General features: G+C 38.4%; 1 protein-coding gene across 1 annotated transcript in view; it reads right to left on the minus strand.

Moving 5' to 3' along the window:
* The window catches only part of calcr (calcitonin receptor), a 67,161-nt gene that overhangs the window by 41,966 nt on the left and 2,392 nt on the right, over window positions 1–22,803 (minus strand). The window lies entirely within an intron of this gene.

The raw sequence follows: 22,803 nt of genomic DNA on the forward strand, positions 1-22,803 counted from the left end.
ATACCAGAGGATCCAACACAGCTGATTCAGCACAGCTTCAGCTATGAGTGCACACTATTAATAGAGATTCAGAAAATAATGAACCTGTTTTGCTGTGTCAACTCCTGCAAATATCAACTCATTTTGTACATTTTTGCCAATTTAGGCAAATTATGACTCACTTTATGCATTTATTTTCCCAGTGGATGTGGAATTACTGCTGCGTTTCGGAGTGAACGTTTATCAGGCCTTGATATCAAGCGCTCATCAAATAGCTGCTCAGTCAATTAGTTAGCAATGTGTCAGCACTGGAACAAAACAATGACACTCATAGTCCATCAGGCAATGTTACTGTTTGCTGGTGCTTTTGATATGATGAAATGAACTGGATATTCATGTAGTCTAGTTGGTTTTCTTTGTATAAACCAAACACAAAGGCAGTGGATTAATCACTTCTGAATGCAGACTTAAGCAAACATCACAATGATGTTTGCTGCTGCAGTGAAGGACTGTTGAGGTCTGATTTACTGTCTAAGATTCCTAAACAGCCCAAGTATGTGTTGATGGTTGACGAGTGGAAGACCAAGCAGATAATAACAGGGGAATTCATCTCCATGATAAGTAAACAAATCGGGATGCATCTGAATACACAAAGCTTTCCTAGTCTGGCTTGATTGGATTCTTATCTCTTCCAGCATAATGCAAATCATCTTCAGGAGGTCACCGTATTTAATTGCACACGCAACCTTCCTCAAGTTATGCATTCTTAAGCAAAGGTTTCATTCCCAACATTTTAAAGGGGGTCTTTTATGCTTATTTTCAGGTTCATACTCATATTTTTGGTTTCTAATTGAACATTTTTACATGCTTTATGTTCAAAAATCAACTCTTTACCCTCATACTATACTGCTGAAATACCCCTATTCACCCTCTGTCTGAAACACTCCATTTTAGTGCCTGTCTCTTTAAGCCCCCCTTCCAAAAAAGCCCAGTCTACTCTGACTGGTCAGCGTTTTAAGGTCTTTTGTATCTCAGTGTCTCTTCACCATCTTTGCAGCGGAGGAATGACTGTTACGGAGAAGCTCTTAAACACAATCAGACATATTCCATTTTGTTTCCCTGATGTTAGCATGTAGCTACATGTAGCAGCGACACTTTTTTTCTGTTAAGCTTCTACACACAACCAATGCGTTCCAGCAGGAATATGGAAGGAAATTGTAGAGAAATAACAATGTTGACATCTAAGATTAAAGGTGTCTCTGATGTTAGCATGCTACATGCTACATGTAGCAGTGTACATGCAGCAAGGGACAGACTCTGTGCAACTGTACTTTCTCCTGATAAAAAATAATGATTAGCTTCTAAACACAATCGATGTGTTCCATCAGGAATATGATATGAACAATCGGAAACCAAGACTACAAGTTTCCCTGACAAGAATGAATGTGTATAGCCACACTTTCTCCTGTTAAAAATCACCAATTAAAGCTTCTAAACACAACCAAAATGTTCCAGCAGGGATATGATACGAAACTGGAAGAAAAATTAAAAAAATCAGCAACCAGGATTACATGTTTCCCTGATTTTAGCATGTAGCTTGCAGTAGCGTGCCTGGAGTAGATAACCATATAAAAGAAAAGAGCTAATGTCAGCTTTACGAAAAAAAATTCATACTTTTACCTCATTATTTGGAACATTTCATAGTGTATATATATATATTTATGCTTTTCCTTATTGTACTTCATATAAATATATATGAAGTAAATAAGGAAAAGCATAATAAGTCTCCTTTAGGCAATTATTACCCTCCAGTGAGTGGAAGGAATTGATTCTTACCAGTATTTGTAGTCGCGCTGGAGGTCAGCTTCCATTCCCTTTATTAAAAGCTCTGGCCTTCAGCAGACATTTAGTGTGGTAACTTGCCCTAAAGGAGCTATATTGCCTTTCAGCATTTGAGCTCAAGCACCTCTCTGAAATCCAGCCTGTTATTCACCAGTGAAGTGGCAGGAATATGGTTAGAGGCGCTGAAGCAAGAGAGCATTTTGTGCTCCACTGTTCCAGCTGTTCAAAACAAGCCTCCTGTAATAAGAGGATGCTCCCTGGCTCTGTGTAAACAGTTGATTTATATCTGGTCTCTAACGCCATGACATCCCACACACTTCCTCTGCTGGACCAGAAAGAAACTGAAGGGGCAGACTGAGGAGAGACAGGGATTATAGAGGGGGATTAAGAAGGGAAACATGGATAGCAGAGCAACAAGCCTCTGGTGGATATCATTCCCTCATAGTCTAGACTTCATCCAGATACATTAGCCTAGCCTTTCATTTTTTTTTCTAATTGGCCTGGACCGTAAAGTACTTGAAACATACATCATATGTAAATTGGTGTTATTCAGTGTTTGCCAGGCAGACTGATGGGAGCCGTCTTACTGTTTCCTTCTCTCCACTTATGACTGCATGGAACAGGTTGGAGCCTTTAAAGCCACTTTTCACCCCGACAGCTAATAATTCAACTGTGGTTAACAGTCTTAGGTGTGCCCATGCATCTTCGGATAACTGTTTTTTTGTTGTTTTTTTTTTATGTGAGGCAACATCCCAAAGCAAACATGGATTTTCCATTTCTGTAACATCCCCAAATGAGCTTAAATTGGGCATTACAGTAGTTCTAGCAATCTGTCTGGAACATGTCTGGAAAAGTTGTGTACTATATATTGCTTGCCAAAATAAACATCTCTCTGGTGTGCATCTCTCCCATTCTGTATATCTTTTGATGCATAACAAATGATTAAATCCAGAACCTGTTAACTCTGAAATATAAGAAAAAAAGCAATAACAGAGCAGCATCTCTTCTTGGCAAACAGTTGCCTATTTAGCAGACGCAGCGCAGCGTCAGCAGTTATTTAAGAGTGTTCCTTTATGCAATGTTCACTGTTCAATGCAATGTTCACTCTTTAGCTGCTAAATGCTCCACCATGTTCACCAGGTATTTGCTAACTTTTGTTTGTACAGTGGGTTTTTAAGACTTTGTTGCTGAAAATAACTGCCTGCTGTGGCTGAAAATGATGCTACAAGAGCCTTGAGACTGAATCAAAACCATAAAATAGCTGTAAAAAAAGAAAACGATAAGCTGAAAGACACGAAAAAGTAGTCATGTGCTCCATTGTTGATGCAAAAATACTGATTATAGCCACTTTATATTGAATTGTAATGAGTGAAGTTAGGAGAAATAACCACACTTGATTGCCAAAAGTGAAGCCCTTCCTACATTCAATTAGATGCTCCATATACATCCTGGCAGGACCTGCACCCACTACGCTCTGCTTTTTACAAACCTCTTCCACTCTTTATTCCTGCTTCTCTTCCTCTCTGTCAGTCTCTCATGGTTACAGTCATGGTAATCTTTGCTTTACGGAGGGACCAGCATCCACAGTATTCCTAATCGGTTTCAGACCAATTTATAGTTGAACCAAGCAGCTGCCCAGTCCACCTCTCTGACTGACTGGGTCATTCATACAAGCGTTTTCTGTTCTCTTTGTTAATGCCATGAAGTGATGATCTTTGCCCAATGAAAAAACACGATAAGTGCATAAAACAATATGGCATGTCACTGTGCGGTCCATCACCTTCACATATAAAAGCTGCATGTGAGTGATAAATGGCACTGGATGACATTTAGAGTTGCAGATATTCTGTTTCCATCAGGAAAATTGAAACTTTAAGTAACACGTTACAGATTTAACACAAGGTTGAGTTTACTCCTGATGATGTCATCAAGGTTACTTGAAGAAAGCCTAAGTTACAAACAGGTGGTGTGGGGTTTAAGAAAAATTGATATTTACACTAAGAGGGAGAGAGGATCTACAGAATGATACTCTGAAGTTGCATTATGTGAAATGTAAGGTTGAGTGTTTTTGGAGCCTGACCCATACCCATACCAACTTAAAACAGGATATCTTGGCATTTGTTCTAAGATTTTGACATTTTTTCTTTTTTAAAAACTGTTGCAGGGCTGCAAATAATGAGAATTTGTATTATTTATCTTAAATTGATTTATCCTTTTGTTTATAGTATGTCAAAAATAGTGAATAAAGCCCCTCTCATTTACCGGACCTCAAATGACATCTTGAAATGCTTGTTTTGACCCACTAGTAGTCCAGAAGACAAAGAAAAAAACAACAAATTCTCACATTTGAGAAGTTAAAACTGGCAGATCTTTGCCATTTTTACTTTAAAGGTGATTATCAGTATAGTTGCTGGTTATTTTTAAATCGACTAATTGTTGGATAATCATAGTAGCTGGAATGCAGAGCTCTGCAAACAAAATCCAGCCTTAAAATTAACCTTATTTAATCTGCACCTTTTGTAGAGACACAATCTTAACAAAATTCAAAATGTTAGGTTTCAAAAATGTCTCTCACATATTTATTTCAGGGTTATCATTCTGCACCAAAGCAGAAACTGCTGTTACCACCATTAATCAGAGATTTATTTCAGGCTTGCACATGTGTCACTCTTCTAAAAAGTTTTGCGTGATGCGATTCTATTTTCAGCTGCAGCAAATCTGCAACACAATCACCGGCTTTGATTTTCTAGAAGCAGCAAATCTTCCAATCAACAGAACTATACCATTACAGCATATAATAATCAGAAGTTGAATAGCTTGGCTGCCAAAAGAAAACACTGGTGTGATTGCTACTCCTAAAGCTCCAGCTGATTTGCATGCAGGTGATTAATTTACACAAATGTCAGGGCATCCCGAGGGACGCTGCTGAGAAAGTGTTTGGTTAAAGTCTCGTGCTAATATTACCGCTCTGTATCCAGAACACAGCAGCATATTGGGGAACTTTCTCACATGTAGAAACACTGCACATTTATTTATTTTTTGTTTTGTGTCATCATGTAACAAAAAGGGAATGTTCAGGACAGCTGTTCCTTCCATTACAATGCAAATGTGTGTTTACAAGGTTTTATTTCCTCAATAGTTGCCACATGGGAATCCGAGAGCGTACCACCAATAGTTACCAGGTCTGCACTCAAATTGCATATTTTAAGTGCATTAGCACACACTTCACGCTACAAAGTTTATGATACTCATTTACAATCAAATGTATCAGCAGTCCAGGCTGTCACTAAACATGACAGGATTTCCAATAAGTACAGCGAACACTTCGCTGTTGTCAGCTTTATTGAATACATCTACTCTGTTATATAATCCCCCGAATAACATTTTCTCCTCCTGATATCGGTAAACAAAGGCATCTGTTTACGAGCGCAGGCTTTGTTCTGTCAAATGAGCAGCTCCCTTCCTGATGCTGACATCTTCCCACTAAGGTTTTGTTTATTTCCTGAACCGATTAAGTGTCACTTTATACTCTCAGGCTCTCAGAGGCTGTGCGGACAGCTTCAGGTGCTCACAGACAGCTGCCACTGAGCGAAGGGTATTTTCAGGGGATCAAAGTCCTCTCATCTGGCAACCTTTCCTTTCCCCTGCCTCTTCATTTCCTCTTGACATTCCACTGAGGGTACATCTCATCTGTCAACTACCCAGTGACGTTTGTTTGTCTCATTTCCCAAAAGCAGAGAGCAGAGGACAGATGGTGAGTGCCGTGTGACCTCCCCTAGGTTTGAGTTTAGTGTCGCATAGAAAACTCACCTCCACTCAAAAAAAACTAAAATTAAATTCTCTGAAAGCTCTGAGGGGATAGTCTGACACTCTGGGAAATATGTTTATTTACTTAATTGCTGAGAGTTAAATAATAAGACTGTCTGACTCCAATGTCTGCAAGTAAACAAATGAACTATGCCATGTGTATCCAATAGTTTTAGGGGTGCTGGTTGATGGATTTTGTAACTTTTGGACAGAGCCAGGCTAGCTGTTTCTTTCTTTTTGCAATTTTTCTATGACTCACCCTGCTCTCCATCTAATAGGCTAGTCAAAGGCACAGGCTTGTAGATAGACAGTATGTATGATTTTGGCCCCGAGGGTCAAAACAACAACATTTCACAAAACAGAACAATATTCCCAGTGTTTTGGTAAATGTTGTGTTTCCTGAAATGTAGTGTTTTGGAAATGTTTTGTTTTTCGACACGTAATGGTTTTTTGGGATTTTTTATTAATTTAATTTGGGATAACCTTAGATGAGAAGAGTTAAATATTTGAAAGCAATACAGAACACCTGAGAGTCTCAGTGCTTTATATTCTGTTATAGCCCACCTTTATAATTTGAATCATCATTTTGTTGTTTTTGTTTTTAAAAAAAATCTGTTCCTGGAAAAGGACCCCCAGACCCCCCACTCAGTATGTGTCCCCACTCATGTTAAACTGAAATCTACGCCCTTGTCACCAGTACCTTTGTCAGTTGGGTTGGTTAGAATTAGGCAAGAAAAGTGCCCCTGCATTTACATGGTGTCAGAATAATTTGAAAAATCTCTGCCTGACTAGGAATTTAAAGTGAAAGTCCCCTTAAGTCTCCAAAAGTCTGTAAAAGTTTTAGTTACTGCGTTGACATCATATGAGCAGAAACATATAGAGACAAAAGTTGTTGGGGGTTTTTTGCTTGAAATTAAGTTGTTAAACGGTATTAGTTGCAACCATTAGTTGCTGTCCTGATAGAGTGACCTACATTAGTTAGATAAATTATTTGTGAGCTTTAACACTAAAAAAGTCAGGTAAAGCAATATTTTAGTTGCCTCTGTCATGATCTGTCCTGATATCCTCTTGAGATCATGTTTTTCCTTTGTTTAATTCTATTCTTCAGTCATGCTCAGTGTTTCCTGTTTAATTTTGTTACTCAGATCTCCTCTTGTTTCAGATCACTTCACTTCCTGCTCATGTGTTTTCACGCCAGTTCTGATAGTTTGCCCCGCCCTGATTAGTTTCACCTGTCCCTCAATAGTCCCACAGCCTCCTCCCCTGATCTCATTTTCCCAATCAGTGTTTTCCCACTCGTACCTGCACAGTTCCTTTGTTCTTTGTCACTTTGTCTGCAAGTTTAGTCTGAAGCTTTCTTGCCTCTTTTCACTGTGCCTGCCTGCTTTTTTAACTATAAGCATTTTAAATCATCCTGTTGCCTTATCTGTTGTCTGCATTTGGTTTCATGCCTGCTACCTGCTCCTCAAAATCCTGACAGATTTAGGGAATGAACTGGTGCAGCAAAAAGCCTGGGATAAAAATGACTTTGTTACATCAAGTTTCATACAGTTATCAATGTTTTGCCTAACTCTTAACAAACTTAACAAAACATGGCCAAAATATAAGCAGGAAATAAGTAAAAAGTTCCAAGATGCTTAAATGAAAACAATAGAACAACCAGAGACTGAAAAAGAGATGAAAATTTAAATATACATTTTTTTTCTGTAACATAATTTTAAATATATAATTATTACATAAAGTTTTCCGGACATTTTCCCCTATTTTCTTGTTATAAATTTCTTTTTAAAAACTGATTTTCAAGTAATTTTCTTCTTACCTTTTACTATTTCCTAACATTTTGTGGGACATTGCCAAGTTGCTTATTTTCCCCATGTTTTTGAAATAAATCAAACCAATTTTTTTTTTAGTTTTCAAATGGTTAAATGCTCTGAAGTACAACATATGCAATGAAAAACAACACATCTCATTTGTAGTGTCCATGATACGTTTGTTTCAAACGTTGTAAACATCACTGCCCTCATACTTCCGTGCATCCTTTATGATGGTATAGAAACGAGGCAACGGTGGAGGAGGTCGTAATAATGTACCTACGCTACACTGCCCCCACCACCTTGGGTGGTACTGCTCCGTTTCATCCTTATCTGTAAGCTTTCAGAAAATGTGCCTAAATATGGACAAAATGACCGCAGAATGCGGACAGAAGGCTCCATCTGTCTCTGACTCCATTTCTAACGGTGGGTCATGTTTTCACCACACTCGGAAAAATAAATTTGCCTCCTGTTTCCAGCCTTAATTGCTAAGTTAATTGGCTGTTGGCTGTGGCTTCATATTTAATCATAAAGAATGCCCTTTTCTTCGTCTTCTATTTCAGGAGACCTGAGATTTCTATCAACATGCATTCTGACTGAATGTGCATATAGACTCAAGTCCTCTTGATGTTTATCTTGGGAATGCTATTTTTTTCCACATTTGCTTGTTCCATTTGCAAGCATTATGAGCCCACGCCTGGCTTTGCAAGTTAGGCCCTCTAGAGGTCTGTAGCTTGAACAAGATCAAAGGTTATCTTTACTCTGAAGCACCACACTGGATGCTTTACTAAATGGATAAAAAATGTAACAGTCAGTGCAAAGAGCTTTATGGAGGTGGACAATATAGCTGCAGCTTGTTGGGCCATTAGCAGAGAAGAGGTACTACAAATCAAAAATGAAAGATAAGACCCTCTGGATCAAGGGTCGCAATTGGACAGAAAACAGATCCCCGAGAGCGAGATCAGAGGCCCCAAGGGCAGAGATCCAACCTTATCCTGCCACTCAATCTCAGACTTAAACAAGACAGGCAACAGAAAGACGGGGCTTATTCGAATGGAAAATGATCGGCACATATTGGAGCGACTGATAGCTCTGGGATGTGAATGGAGTAACCATTCTCCACAATAAATCAGGCTAGGTGGGAGGAAATGAAGAAAGAGGTTGACAGAAATAGCTCAGATTCAGCAGGCACAGCAAAAGCACATCAGAGACACACAGCGCACAGAGCTCAGAGGGCAGATCACTCCTGCATGATCCAATAAGACTGCAAAATAAAGATACATCCACGTGGACACAAAAAAAATGCTTGATGGATATAATATGCCTTAGTTCTCTCTGTCACCTTTTAACTGCTATTTTTGTCATCATCAATATCTTGAGCAGATATTTAAACACATTCCTAAGAAACGGACGAAGCAGTTCCCTAAACTGATAAACAGTTCAAGGCACCATGGCGGGAAACATCTACTGGACTGTGAATATCTCCATAACTGACAGCCTGTGCCCGCAGGAAAACAATCTATGATGACAAGAACATACATTGGAAATGGGCTGACAGGAGAATAACTGCACTAAAATGTACATTGCAAGTCAATCAAACCAAAATACTCAAAGAAAAATTGATTGCATCCCTCATTCTGTGGTTAGATAACAGTATTTGTCAAGACAACCTGTGCAAATGACTTAAGATTACAGAGAAGCAGTGGGAAAAGAGAGGAGGGGAGTATGAAGCAGCATAATCGAGCATTTCTTCTTCAGGCTGTGTCAGTGTGTGAGAGAGTGAGTGTTAATGAGAGAGATTACAGTCCGTCTGTGTGTGAGAGAGAGGTTGAGTGGGTGTGCGTGTTTGTGTGAAGGCAAAACATAAGTGTATCTATAATTATGCACGACTAAATTTAATACTGGCTGCATTTGTGTATGATTAAATGCCAAAGTGTTAAAACCTACTCGGCACCAATAAACACATTGGTGGTGCCAGTTTGTGTGTTTGTGTGTGTGTGCGCGTGTGCGTGTGTACAGTTACAAGTTCACAAATACTCGCTTTAAGCATTCTTTAAACGCATAGTATGTAAATGAATAAATAATTATATGATGGAAAAAGTACTTGAAATAATCAGGTCTAAATGAAGATCTCTGACCCTGATCTCTGTGCGACCTTTGTCCTTTTTTCTAATAGTTACTGTAGTCACTCTAAATGTTAGACAGTTATTGGGGTCTGATTTTAGAAAGTATAATTTCCCTTATCAATACTATGCTGATTACATTCAGCTGTATTTCTTCCTAAAACCAGGTGAAGCACATGATCTACAGTCTCTGTCAGATTTTCTGGACTCAAATGCTAGATGGCAAAAAATTCTCTACATCTTATTGAGAGTGGGACAACACAGTATAGCCAGTATTTTTTGCATCTTTTTCTTCATACATCCATATAAGCAAGAATCTAGGTGTCATTTTTAAATCCAATGACTACTGACTTATTTCCATATCAACTAATAGCAAAAATATAAACTCTACTTGCTTCTGGAGATTGTCCATCTTACATGCTTTCATCTCTTCATGTCTCTTTTTATGTGAGACTTAGTCAGTCATCCCTGAAAGATTAATACCTTTTTAAAGGGAGCTATTATGATTTTACGTATCTTTAATATATAGTGTTATAATGAAGGATGTTCATATCAAATGTGGCAGTGTTTCCAATAATGAGGTAAATATATGCAAAGTAATTTCTGGGAACAAAAACATCAGGCTTCTTACCATTCTGAACACATTTTTTTCTACTTTGGCAACAGTATGACATCATAGTGTACCATATTTCTTTGCATGGTCATCTGCTCCAGAGACGCTGCCTGTGTTTACATTACGTAGCCTACACTGCTACATGCTAACATCAAGGAAACCTGTAATCTTGGTTGCTGATGTTGTGTATTTCTTCCCGATTGTGGATCATATTTCTGGAAATATAGGCAATATTGCTGGAATATGTCCTGTTGTGAAGATTTTGGTTTAGAAGCTTTTATTTGTGTTGGGTTTTTTTGTTGGTTTTTTTTTTCAGTAGAAAGTGCCGCTATTCCCCGTTACATTCCCCTTGCTGCAGTGACGGTGCAGAGAAAGCGTAATAGGTCCTCTTTGCACTAGAAGCACCTTGTGGTGCTGCATGTCAAATGAACACTCGCTGCAAACAGCAAATATTTTTGTTGCATGGTCCCAATAAAGCCCCCGCAGTCCAACAGGTGAAGCACTGCTTTCAGTTCTGCTCTGACCTAAAACTGTGATTGCTGTATAATTCTCTGCTCAATAATGAGTAATCAATGGCCATGACCAATTCCATTCTGCTCATATTAATGCAGAGAGAACAACACTCTTATGAGTGTCATTATGTAATGTCAAGTCTTATTATTTCACACAAAGAGGGAGAAAATAACCACTCAGGAAACGTATCAACTCAGGAAGTGTCATTATGAAAGGAAAATGTTTTTCTTTCATACTCTAATAGTAACATGCAGAGAATTATTCAAGTATTTCTCACTGAATTTTGACATAATTATTGAGTCTATAATAACAAAACAAAATGTCCTGACGCACAGAAGTTTTGTAGATGCAAACTGGTGACAGCAGAGTACCGTCAGACTGAGGCTTACGTGCCTTGTTTTGGAACATTAGGAACCCTGGAGGTAAAGAGGGCAATCATTAGCTCACCCCCATCACTCACACACACACACACACACACACACACACACACACACACACACACACACACACACACACACACACACACACACACACACACATACATATAGAAACACACTCTATCTTCCTTTGCAGTGGACCACAAGTTATTTTTAGCCAAAGAATAATAATCTGTTGGGAGACCAGAGCAGATTTTTTAACTTCTCCTCTGTATATCGTTCAGACAGCATCACACACACACACACACACACACACATCATATCCACTAAAATATGATGTGAATGGTAAAACAATGTTGGAATTAAGTTAGGAAAAAAAGTCCACTTTGATTGGCGGCAGCAGATAATGACAAGCTTGAGTGCTGCTGCCTGAGCTGCATTGCCTGGATTGAAACCAAACCCATGTTGATAAGGTCCCAAATCATTAACAGACATGGGCAAGATGAATTTTTCTTTTCCCTGAATAACGGATGTAATTAGATCTACATCATTGAGGGTGGAAAGGATGCAGCTCTCCTACACAAGAAAACACATTTCCTTGCTGAAAAAAATATCAGCTGCAGTAACTTTTGCCTTGTGCTTCCTTCCATCTACACATTGAGAGCGGCTTGTAAAATTTATTGGCTCCATAACATTAAGGTGCATCATTTTTTAATGGTTTTCTGAATGATGCTTCAACCTAGTGTAATATTTCCTACTACACTTGCAATCCTAATTCACAAGTGACTGCTGCTAAATGTAATGTAAAATAGGGGAGTAATTCCTTCACACCATATAATTGGCCATGCCCTAGTACCTACAGTTAAAACCACATTAAGATGGCTTTAGCAGTGCATGGATTACTGACTGCAGTTCAGAGCAGTGGTGATAACAAATCTCTATTTCATGGGCAAGTAGCCGACTCGTTAACTTTCACACACTCAACCTTCAGAAATATTTTCAGTGGCAGAATTGAATATTAATGGCGCGATTCTATGAGATAGTGCCTGCTACACAGATATAATTAGCTTAAACCTCAAAATGATTTGGCCATTAAAGTAAAAACCATTTTGGGAAACATACTTATTCATTTTCTTCTAAACAGTCAGATGTGAAATTTGTACCACTCTTCTGTCTGAAGACTATGTGAAATGTGAAGCTACAAACAGGCAACACATTTCTCATCCAAAATCGTCGCATACTGCTGCTTTGCAGTGAACTTCTGTGTCTACATATTACGCTCTGGTTATCCTTTGGTGTCTGCTCTTTGCATGCCACAATGTCAACACAAGCATATGGTGGGATTACGCTACACAAGGTTATGTTTATGCAACAAAAGCACATGGCAGCCAACGCCAGATTAACAAGTGCACATGCAGGCAAGGATGTTTACTCCTGCTACCAATCTGCTGAGCTGAACTGACAGTTTTGTGGCTGTAGATTCAACTTAAATGGGAATAGGCCTATTTGATAATATAAATCTTGTCTCACTCTTGGAGATAGGCCTAATTTCGAAAATGTCAATATTATGGGAAAGAACATCTTATTTAGCAACATAGAATAGACTTCCAGACTCCAAAATATATAGAAACACATTGATATTTTGATAATGGTAGCCTACTGACATTGCATGTGGAGCTTTGATCCTTTAGATTTCTATAGTGGTGAAAGAGATAAGTGTGGTTGCGTGCAGGCATGTACGCTACAATCCAAATGTATCAATCATGTTGCTCTGAGGACATTTTGTCCGGTACACACAGTATCAGCCAAAGACATGAAGATGCTTTGAGTATATTTCTTCAAGGTGATGGATGTAAGGACCATTTGGAAAAACAGCAGCTTGGACACGCTACTTCATCACAATTCATTGTCATGCAAATTGCATGACAATATCAAGGAAAGGTAATTAATTAAAACGTCTGCTCGGGCTACGTCAACGTCACTACTCTAAAAATAACTTCAAATGAGATAATCACTCTTTCTTTAGGCTTGGTTTCAATATTCTGTCTTTGAATTTTCTATTAAAGACCATTAAAATAAAATGGAAAGTCGGGGATCTGTTTAATTGCTTTCAGCAGATGCTTAATCTGCCTGTGCATTCCTTTGGTAGATGAGTTCAAAGCAGTTTACACAAGTCCTTATCAGCGGTGTCTGAAGGTGTTTGTTTGCACATTTGGGTTAGCGAGGAAATGTGTGCTGCTGGCTTCACACTAATCCACATGCTCCTGTATTGACACACACTCGTACACACATACACACACAGATGGTCACATATATTCACAGAGGTGAAGAGAGTCTCCCATTTCCTCTCCATCTGATAGCATTACCATTATCTGTGCCACGCTCATGGCAACCATTTAGAGCCCAGGAAAAGTCTGGGCAGCAAAGTACACTGCAAATTGCCCCACTATTAACTAATCAGTGGATAGATGTACACTGATGCGCCTGATGTTCTGCACCGTTTCTGTCACAGTCAGCCTCATAATAATCCATTAGAGCTATCCAAATTAAGTTTCAGCATGAAGATATGCTTTTACAAAGTACTTTTACCACCACGCCGCTTTGTGAACTGACATTTCATTGTAATTAAAATGTGACCGACTGACTAAATAAGTACCAGTATTATTTTGAATTATACAGGTATATATATCAGTATTTCTTTTCCTTGAAGTACAAGTTATTTTGGCCTAAAAAATTATGTTCAATTGAGAGACACTTATTAAACACATAATGACTCACATTTATGACTAAATAGTGATTTATAACATGTTATACACTATTGTTAATTCCAAAGAAAGACATTTGAACATAAACTTAGCTACATTTCCTCCAGTTGAGGAAATAATTTATTAAAGACTTTGACTGGCCTGTATTTTTCAACAGATTAAGATTTTTTTTCCCCTCAAATGTTATACACTATTGGAAGACCTATTCTGCTTTATGAATGGAGTCTTTATCACATATTATAGGAATTGCTGTGTGTGTGTGTGTGTGTGTGTGTGTGTGTGTGTGTGTGTGTGTGTGTGTGTGTGTGTGTGTGTGTGTGTGTGTGTTACACAAACTGATTTGCTGCTATTCAAAAGTTCCTCGTAAAGTTTACAATTATTAACAGTCATAATTGCTATTGTTATTTGTATAACTTTTATCATGAGAATAAATATATAAGAAATTTTGCTTATGGAATTCCCCTGAGTACCTTCAAACTAAATAATGTTAGTAATGTCCACTAAATTATACATAACTGACTTGTAATTGTTTTTTTTTCTTTTTACATTTATTTTAAATGATTTAGAATTGGTTTATTATTGTTTTTTAGTCCGTTTTAATTGTTATATATTCAATTGACCAATTCAGTTTTTTTTAAGTCATAAATTGTCATTTAAACTGCAAATGCAATTTATTTGCTTTTTTAATTACCAATATATGATTCATTATATTGACTCATTTACAGTTATTGGGGTAACACCTCTCTACTATGATGTAATTAAAACTTTTGTTTTCACTTTAAAACAGGTTTAGAGCTGTCGAAATTAATTTACTGTCATCAGAGATGGTTCACTTAACTAAAAGCAGATAATAATAAATCTTTATAAAACTCTTAACAGCTGCAATTTCAAACATAAGTCCTAATAAAGCTAAATGTCAAAACTGTGTTATAAAATATAGACACTTTTTATAAAACATAAAGGTGAACAAATACTATGAAAGAAGCCACAATAAGCACATTTTATTGTCGTCCCCTGACAAAATAAATTTATTTATCCTATAATATAGTTGAAATTCTAATTCTCTGTGACTTTTTTCTTTTTTTCAATATAATTTCGTACTTCGCATTTTGTGACTATCAAACATTCCTTCTTCTTTTAAGACACTTTTATGTGTCATTTTAAAATAAATTTCAAACAATGTTGGATTTGCATGAGCAAGAAAACATCTCCCTCAAGAACTTAAGAGCGAGCGAAGAAAGGCTACAGATGTTACGAGCAGAAGCCTGCGCTGTCATCTAGGTGACTTACTGTTCAGCACTTTCCACCCCCCCACCCCCCCTCCATCTGCAGATCATAATTCACATCTTAAAGATAACCTTGCTATTCAACTCAAGAGAAATCAAATAAATAAATAAATGCTCACATTCTTCCACAGTATGCTCTCAATTATAGCTGGGAGGGAGAATCCTTTCTCAGGAGGCCTCCCTCTCTCAACCTTTGCTCCTCTTTCAACATTAAGTGTTTTTCAAAAGAGTTCAAATCTCCTATCAGTCACTGAGCCGATCGGGCAGAAAATGAGAGAAATGAAGGCAGCCGGTATATCCACAAAAATGCAGGCACACATTTCTTACATCCTTTATCAAACTGGAGGCTAAAGATTTTTGTATTTTGGGTTTCTTTCATCCCAAGGCTGCTTGTAAAAGTTTAAATATTCCTTTAAGGGATGATATTAACTGACCACAATAGATCAACAGAATGGGCCAAGATTGATAAATTGCATGCAATGCCTTACAGATCCCATTAGGATACCGCCTTTTGTCCAACATCGCCAACTCCCACTTGCATCAATAGGCAATTGGAGAGGAAGCACACTGCAGCTGAGGGCTATGGGAAAGCAATTAAAGAAGTATTTTGTCGCTGGACTTCAGCCGAAAGGCATTAACTACAATTCCCTTCTGGGCATAGTGTTCCTCGTACGCTCTGTTGGGTCAGCGAGTGGGCTGTATCTGGGTGCTACAAGCTGTAAACAGACTAGGAGAGGGAGACAGGCAGAGTGAGAGAGATGGGTACTGTTATCACGAGTATGCACGATAGCCAGCTGGAAAATTAGTTGCTTTAACCCTTTGAATCCAGAGCAAATCAGTTTGATTTCTTTATAAGAAAATGTGAGGAAGGCAATGAGCGACCAAACAAGAAATTACACAAAAATTAGCAACAAATTATTAAAAAGTTACAAGAAAAATACCTGTGAATTAGTTAAAAAAAAACCCACAAAGCTAAAAAAAAAAAAAAAGAAAATTACGTGAAAAACACTCTATTTTTTTTTTTAAATGTATGTATTCCAAAGCATAATTTGAATATATAGTTCTAATAATCAAAAATATATTTGTTTCTGGACCTTTTTTCCCCTTACTTTTGATCATGTTTCAAATATCTGTTTTCTTTAGAGAATTAATCCTTTATGGTCCGGTTTCAAATGTTTGAATACTTATGAAAGGTGTCTGAATGCATCACAAGAAAAAACGATTTCCATCCTGATCTAAAATGTTTACTATTGTGACCAGAGGTTGACAGAGATGGAAAGAGACAAACATTCAGTTAACATCAGGAGCAATATGAGACAAATTAAGGAGTAGGGAAAGGGAAGGAAGCCAGTAACAAAAGAGAAAAGAGTGAAGCAGTAGAGAGCATTAGAAGAACAGAGAGGCTATGCTGCAAATCACTCTCTTTGCACAACAAGCCCCTGAAGCCTCGTTCAGAAACCCCTGAAGCCCTCTCAGACCCAGAAACAGTCTGCCTGAACCTCCTCACTACTCTGACTCACTGTAACATTGAAGGGCATGTTTGCTATGCAAGCAGGGTCCTTTAACCATAAACAGTTTTATTTCAGTACCTCACATCAGACATCATAGCTGCGGCAAAAAAGCAGCTTTGAAGTTTCACAGACATTATGCAAAAGGCTATGTTTGTGCAAATACCATTCGTGTGATGACAAATGGCATGGAAATAAATAGTAACATCTCTGCGTTTTTTCAGCATCAAGGTCGCATCCAACTTGAAAAGGCACTTCCAGATTTCCAGAGAAAATTGCCTAATGTGGAGACTAACAGAAAAGAACACGAATGTGCCAGAGAGAGGAGAAAATCATTGGCCACAATCCTCCAAAGTCAGCGTAACGGCTCTCCCTGGGTGCCACCAATCAATCACAGAAACTTTAATAGGGGGTGATTACACCTGGTATTACAGCCTGTGAGTCATACAGAGGCTTGAAGTGCAAGCCAAAAATGAGGATGAAAAAGAGCTGAAAGGAAAAGGAAATCAATGAGTGGTCTGGTAGTCTAGGGATATTGTAATAAGTCAGAATTACTCATGTATCACAGAGCACACACTCACACAGAGCTGCCCTTAGAGGGAAAAAGTAAGCTACATTAATTACTGCCAACCACACGGGGCTTTACTTTCCAGCCCCCCTGAGAGCGCAGCTTCCATGTTGAACAGCAGGGGTCTTCTGGAGGTGCCTGATGTATCTCTAATGCTTTTGCTAGATATTTCTATGGGTCTCAAAAGGATTTCTGAATCATCGACTGTCTTGTGTCAAAGCACCTCTAAAGCTCACTAATTAAGATGTTGTATCTCGTTTATTTAATCTGTACAAAATCTGAATGTAAGAACAGCAAGGCTGTCTTGGTTGGGAGCAAGAAACAGCTTTAGAGAGGAGTAAATTTATAGTACTATAGTTAGAAACTTAATAGTGAGCCAATTTTGTTACTTTTGAACAGAGCCAAAACTGTTCCCCAGTTTCCAGACATTATGCTATGCTAAACATGCGTCTGCAGCTTCATATATGACATAGAGACATGAAACAGGTTAAGATCTTTACAACCTTTTCATGTTTCTTTTTTTTCATTTGTTAAAGAACCAGTAAAAAATAGGCTACACAATTTTGAAGATGTAAATCTTTAAAAAGACAATTCACCTAAAACACAAAAATTCATGTTGTTCCTTCTACATTTAGTGTTATTTATAAATGTAGATTGTTGGCGATATCACCCACAGAAATGTTGTGCCTTCTCATGAATAAAATGAAACTAGATGGCACTTGCCTTGTGTAGCTCAAAGAACCAAAAAATGTTTTTAATAAATTTAAAAAAAAAATTATTTAAATTTTTAATTAAAAAAAATCTTAACAATGTGACTTTTCCCAGAAATCATGACCTAGTTACTCAAGACAATCCACGAAGTTTCACTGTAAGAAATTGCTGTAAAAATATGGCCAAATTCTAACAGTAATGTAAAGGTGTTTTTTTTTCTTTGTATGCTTTGATCACCACAAGCTAAGTGCCATCAAGTTCCATTATGTTGGAGAGAATGCACTCATCTACAGCCGATATCTTCAGCAGTCAACATCACACCAAAGCAGTTCATGAACAACACTGCAGTTAAGAGGCAGCATATGTGATTTTGATTTGGGGGTAAACTTTAAGTCTTCTATGTAGTGCAAAACACAGGTTCTCATTAATAAAAAGATCACTTATCTCTGCCATCTTCATGACAGATTGCAGGCACGTATGCAGACAGGCTGTGTGAGAGCGCCAAATTCAGAGAATCTGAGCCAAAAATATTCCAGTGCGTCACTCTAAATGTCAGTGTTTATGTAAAAAACAAAAAAAAGGGCACGCATATCTGGAGTGATAATCTTGACACCTGGCTGGTAAACAGGAGGTGAACACAGACAGAAAGCAGAGCTCTTCTTAACGCGATTAAAGCAATTATGAAAGGTTAAATTCTCTTTTTTGTTGCACTAAAATTTTAGAAATTGATTATTCAATCTGGAAAGAAAAGCTATTTTACCTCTTAAAAAGGATCCTTTCAAGACAAGCCATCACTCCACACATCTGCCTCAGTAACCCCAGGTGCACTCTGTGACTGTGTGTCTCCCCAAGTGACAGAAAGCTATCAGGGCTTGACACTTTGGCACAAAATAAAGGAAACCCAGGAAGTGTTTTCCAAGCAAACACGGGAGGGATAAGGTAAAAAGACCAAAGAGCCAAAGTGGGAGGATGCAAGGAAAAAAGAGAGACCGAGAATGCAATTAACTGTGAAGGACAAAGAGTTAAAGGACAAGAACAGAGGACGAAGATGAAGAGAGGTGAAGACAGACAGAGACAAAGAAAATGAAGTGAAATAAGAGAGGGCAGCCCCATGTATCAGTCTGGCTCCTGATAAACAAGCAAAAAGGATAATACAAATGAGACAGGAGACACTGTGAAGATGAAATGAGATAGTTTGGAAGTACAAGTGAACACAAAAAATGCCAGCACATACACAGAAGAGTGAAGTAGATATTGTAAAAAAGAAAAGGACAATAAAAACAAAGAAATAATGTGAATGAACAGCAAATACCAGTGAGATGTAGAGAGAAAAAAACAAAAAGTGCTATTACTTGTTGTGCTAACAAGCAGAAAATAGAAATGTATGGGCATTAGCATGATAATAGGATCCCTATACAGACATGTTTGTTCCATTTACTGTCAAAGTCATCCAGAAGGATATAGACGGGTCTACCGCAAGTGCTGCGTCATACAATTTTTTTTTCACAAGTCGCAATGTCATGTGACTGCAGCCATGACGCAGCCCTGCTGTCACACTCAATGGAGCTTAATTTCTTAAGCAAATGAGCTCACTCTCAGTGTTAAACGGTTGTTAATTGTTGTTTTCAAGGAATGACCTGTGACAGGAGGGGATTGGGATGCCTAAGAGGGTTAAACGCGACCTTAGCCTGGTGGAAATTTAGAAACCATTCTGGAGAATTGAATTTGCATTAAAAGCCCAATTGAACAGCTGTTAGGAGGCTTTAATCAGTCATTCGCACAGACTAACAGGCATTCGATATTGAGCTACCGTACCATTTAAAACAGCTACAGTCCATTAAGTAATAATAACCCTTGTAAATAATTTTTTATTTGTTTGAAAATTTCTTTTTTTTTGTTTCTCAAGCTAGAATGTGATTTTTATGATGATGAGGTAAACATGTGGATGAACACTGTGGGAATAATAAAAACGCCATATGGGACTGCATGTTCCTCGGCTCTGCTAACAAATGCGCGTGATTTCAGAAAGGGAACATTCGATCAATCAAGGAAGTGAGGGAGCACGTTTGCCTTCAGCTGCGAAGCTGCGGCGTCTTGAGTAGTGGTGCTGTAAATTGAATTCAGGTATTAGAGGAGGGTGAGATGTTACATGTCAGCAGAGACAAAGACATTTATATGAAAATGTAAAACCATCAGAAATGTACAATATGTGTGCATGAGCGGATTGTGAGACAATGGGCCCTTGAGCACGCATATAAAAGGCCCTAGCACGTCTCCTATAGGAGACAGACGTGCTGACTTGGTGCCAGCTTTGCGTCTTTTTGTTGTTGTTGTTTTTCTGTTTGTAGTTGTCAGTACTTTTTTGTGGTTTTGTTTCTCTATGTGGTTACTAGTGTGTCCTTGTGGTTGTTTTGTGTTTCTTTGTAATCATTTTGTGTCTCTTAGGAGTATATTTGTGGCCCTTTTTTTTGTGGTTCCTTTGCATCTCTTTGTCTTCATTTTGTGATGTTGTGTCTCTTTGGGGAATATCTGTGTCTTTTTGGTAATTTTGTGTTTCTTTGTAATCATTTTGAGTCTCTTAGGAGTAGTAGTCCAGCTTTGTCTCTTTGTAGTTCCTTTGCTTGTCTTGGCTGATGATTTTAAAGGTCAATTTGTGTCTCCTTTCGGTATAGTAATCTTTTCTTTTTTGGGGGGGGGGGGTCATCTTTCTAGTCATCTTGCATCACTTTGTATATGTTTTGTGAATCTTTGATATCATTTTACCTCATTTAGGTGTATTTGTGTCATTTTGGTCAGTTGTGTCTCTTCCTAGTTCCTTTGCATGTCTTTGTTGTCATTTTGTGTTTCTGTTAAGGTTGGTTTGTGTCTTTTTGATATATATGTGTTTCTTTTAGGTCACTATGTGTCCCTTTATCGTCCAGCATATATGTGTATCTTTGTGGATCTTTTGCATGTCTTTATTGTCATTGTGTCTTTAAAGGTCAATTCATGTTACTTTGAGGTAAATCTGTCTTTTTCAGTCATCTTGTTCCTCTTTCTAGCCGTTTTGTGCCTCTTTGTATTTCCTTTGCATGTCTTTGTTGTCATTTTGTGTATTTATACATGTAGTTTGTGTCTCTGAGGTATTTTTGTGTCTTTTTGGTCATTTTGTGTCCCTTTGTAGCCCAACTGTGTCTCTTTATAGTTGCTTTACATGTCTTTGTTGTCCTTTGAGGTTTCTTTAAAGGCCAATGTGTGTCTCTTTGAGGTATATTTGCCTTCTTTTGGTCTTTTTGTTGCTCTTTGTGGTCATTTTGGGTCTCTTGTTGGTCAGTACTTGTTAATTTGATTGACAATTTACAGGTGAAGGCCAGAGGGACCCCTGACACTTTGGGCCCTTGGCCCTGTGCCTGGAGGGCCCGTTCAGTAATCCATCAATGTACTCTTGCTGACTCTGTTGTGTAGACCAATGTTTACTAAGCCATCAGCCATTCGCTCACTTTTAGCACCACCTATTGATACTACTATATGAAGTGCTGTAGATGCAGCACTTTTTACAGGAGGTGTATAACTGCATAAACTACATGGCACATTCACTTTTGTTTCATTAAGAGTCATGTGCGTCTCCAGTGAGTTTAGTCACAAATAAGTTGCCAGCTTCTATTACTCTACAACTGCTCATCCGGCCACCTGCACTCGGTAAACAGCTTTTTCAGGGGCAAAGATAACTGCGGCAGATGACTGTGAAATTGAATTTTACAACAGCAGATCCCCTTGTCTTTATGGAAAATCACGAACAAGAGCATTTGCCTGAATAAAGTTCATATCTGACTCATGCAGAGAGCTGAACGTGAAAGATGGACAGAGCTGTGCAGAAAGACTCCAGCTGCACATATTGCAACACTTAACTTTAATGGCACCCTATAACCAGTCCAGCTCACTCAATAGTTTCAGCTAAGTCAACCTGAGTGTGTCTTGCTACTCTTTAGATATCTTTATCATTTTATACAGACCCAGCTATGTGCTGCTGTATGTTTCTGGTAGCTTCAAATGAGGACCTAAATGCTGACCTCTGGCTCTGACAACACAGTCCTGTTTAGTATGTAATGGAAAAAGGTTAAGCCGCACCCTTGGATCTGTCTGAGTCTGATGTATGGCTTGCTAGCATGAGAACTCTAATGTGTGACATTTAAGCATGAGTCCAAATGGTGCACTTTCTCTGAACGTTAAACCCGGCTGCAACACAGCCAACGTAAGAAGTTAAGCGTGTGATGGGATCACATCATCTGACAATCTCTAGACAGCTTGGGGTCAAAGGAAATGGCTTTTCCACATTGACGAGCCTGGACCACAATCATGTTAATTCATAAGATTCTCGATTGCTCTGATCTGCCAGAGGAGTGTTGTGCAGCGAGATAAGCATCACTGTTAGTCCTAAGGAGTAAATTAAGCTTCATGTTCATGAATTTGAGGATTGCGATGCCCATGCTGTGGGAAGGAGTGACATTTTGGGTCACTGCATGTACCTATGAATAAAACATGGAGCATTAGCTTGATTAATATCGAGGAATAAGAACAAGCAGTGGATAATCAGCTGACCTTCCTTTGAGTGATGGGTCTCAATTACACGACTCTCTCTTTCTCTCTCTGTGTTTGTGTGTGTGTGAGAGAGAGACAGAGAAAGAGAAAGAGACAGAAGCTGTGCGTGCAAGCGTGTACTGTCGTGTACTTGCATTCGTGCAGTGTTTTCCCATGGCAATTGACCTCAGCACCTCACAATTACCGGAGCATTGTAGTCCAAAACCCCAAATAAGACACAAAAGCACAACGAGGCTGCATAAGTGCATCTCCCTCAATCATCGGCTTCTCTTTCATTTGAAGAGTAAACCTTTGAAAGCTGCCCCTCAAACACTTGGAGCCC

The sequence above is a fragment of the Plectropomus leopardus genome, chromosome 17 (genome assembly GCF_026936395.1).
Source record: "Plectropomus leopardus strain MGB_pleo_1.0 chromosome 17, ASM2693639v1, whole genome shotgun sequence".
NCBI classification, from domain to species: Eukaryota; Metazoa; Chordata; class Actinopteri; order Perciformes; family Serranidae; genus Plectropomus; species Plectropomus leopardus.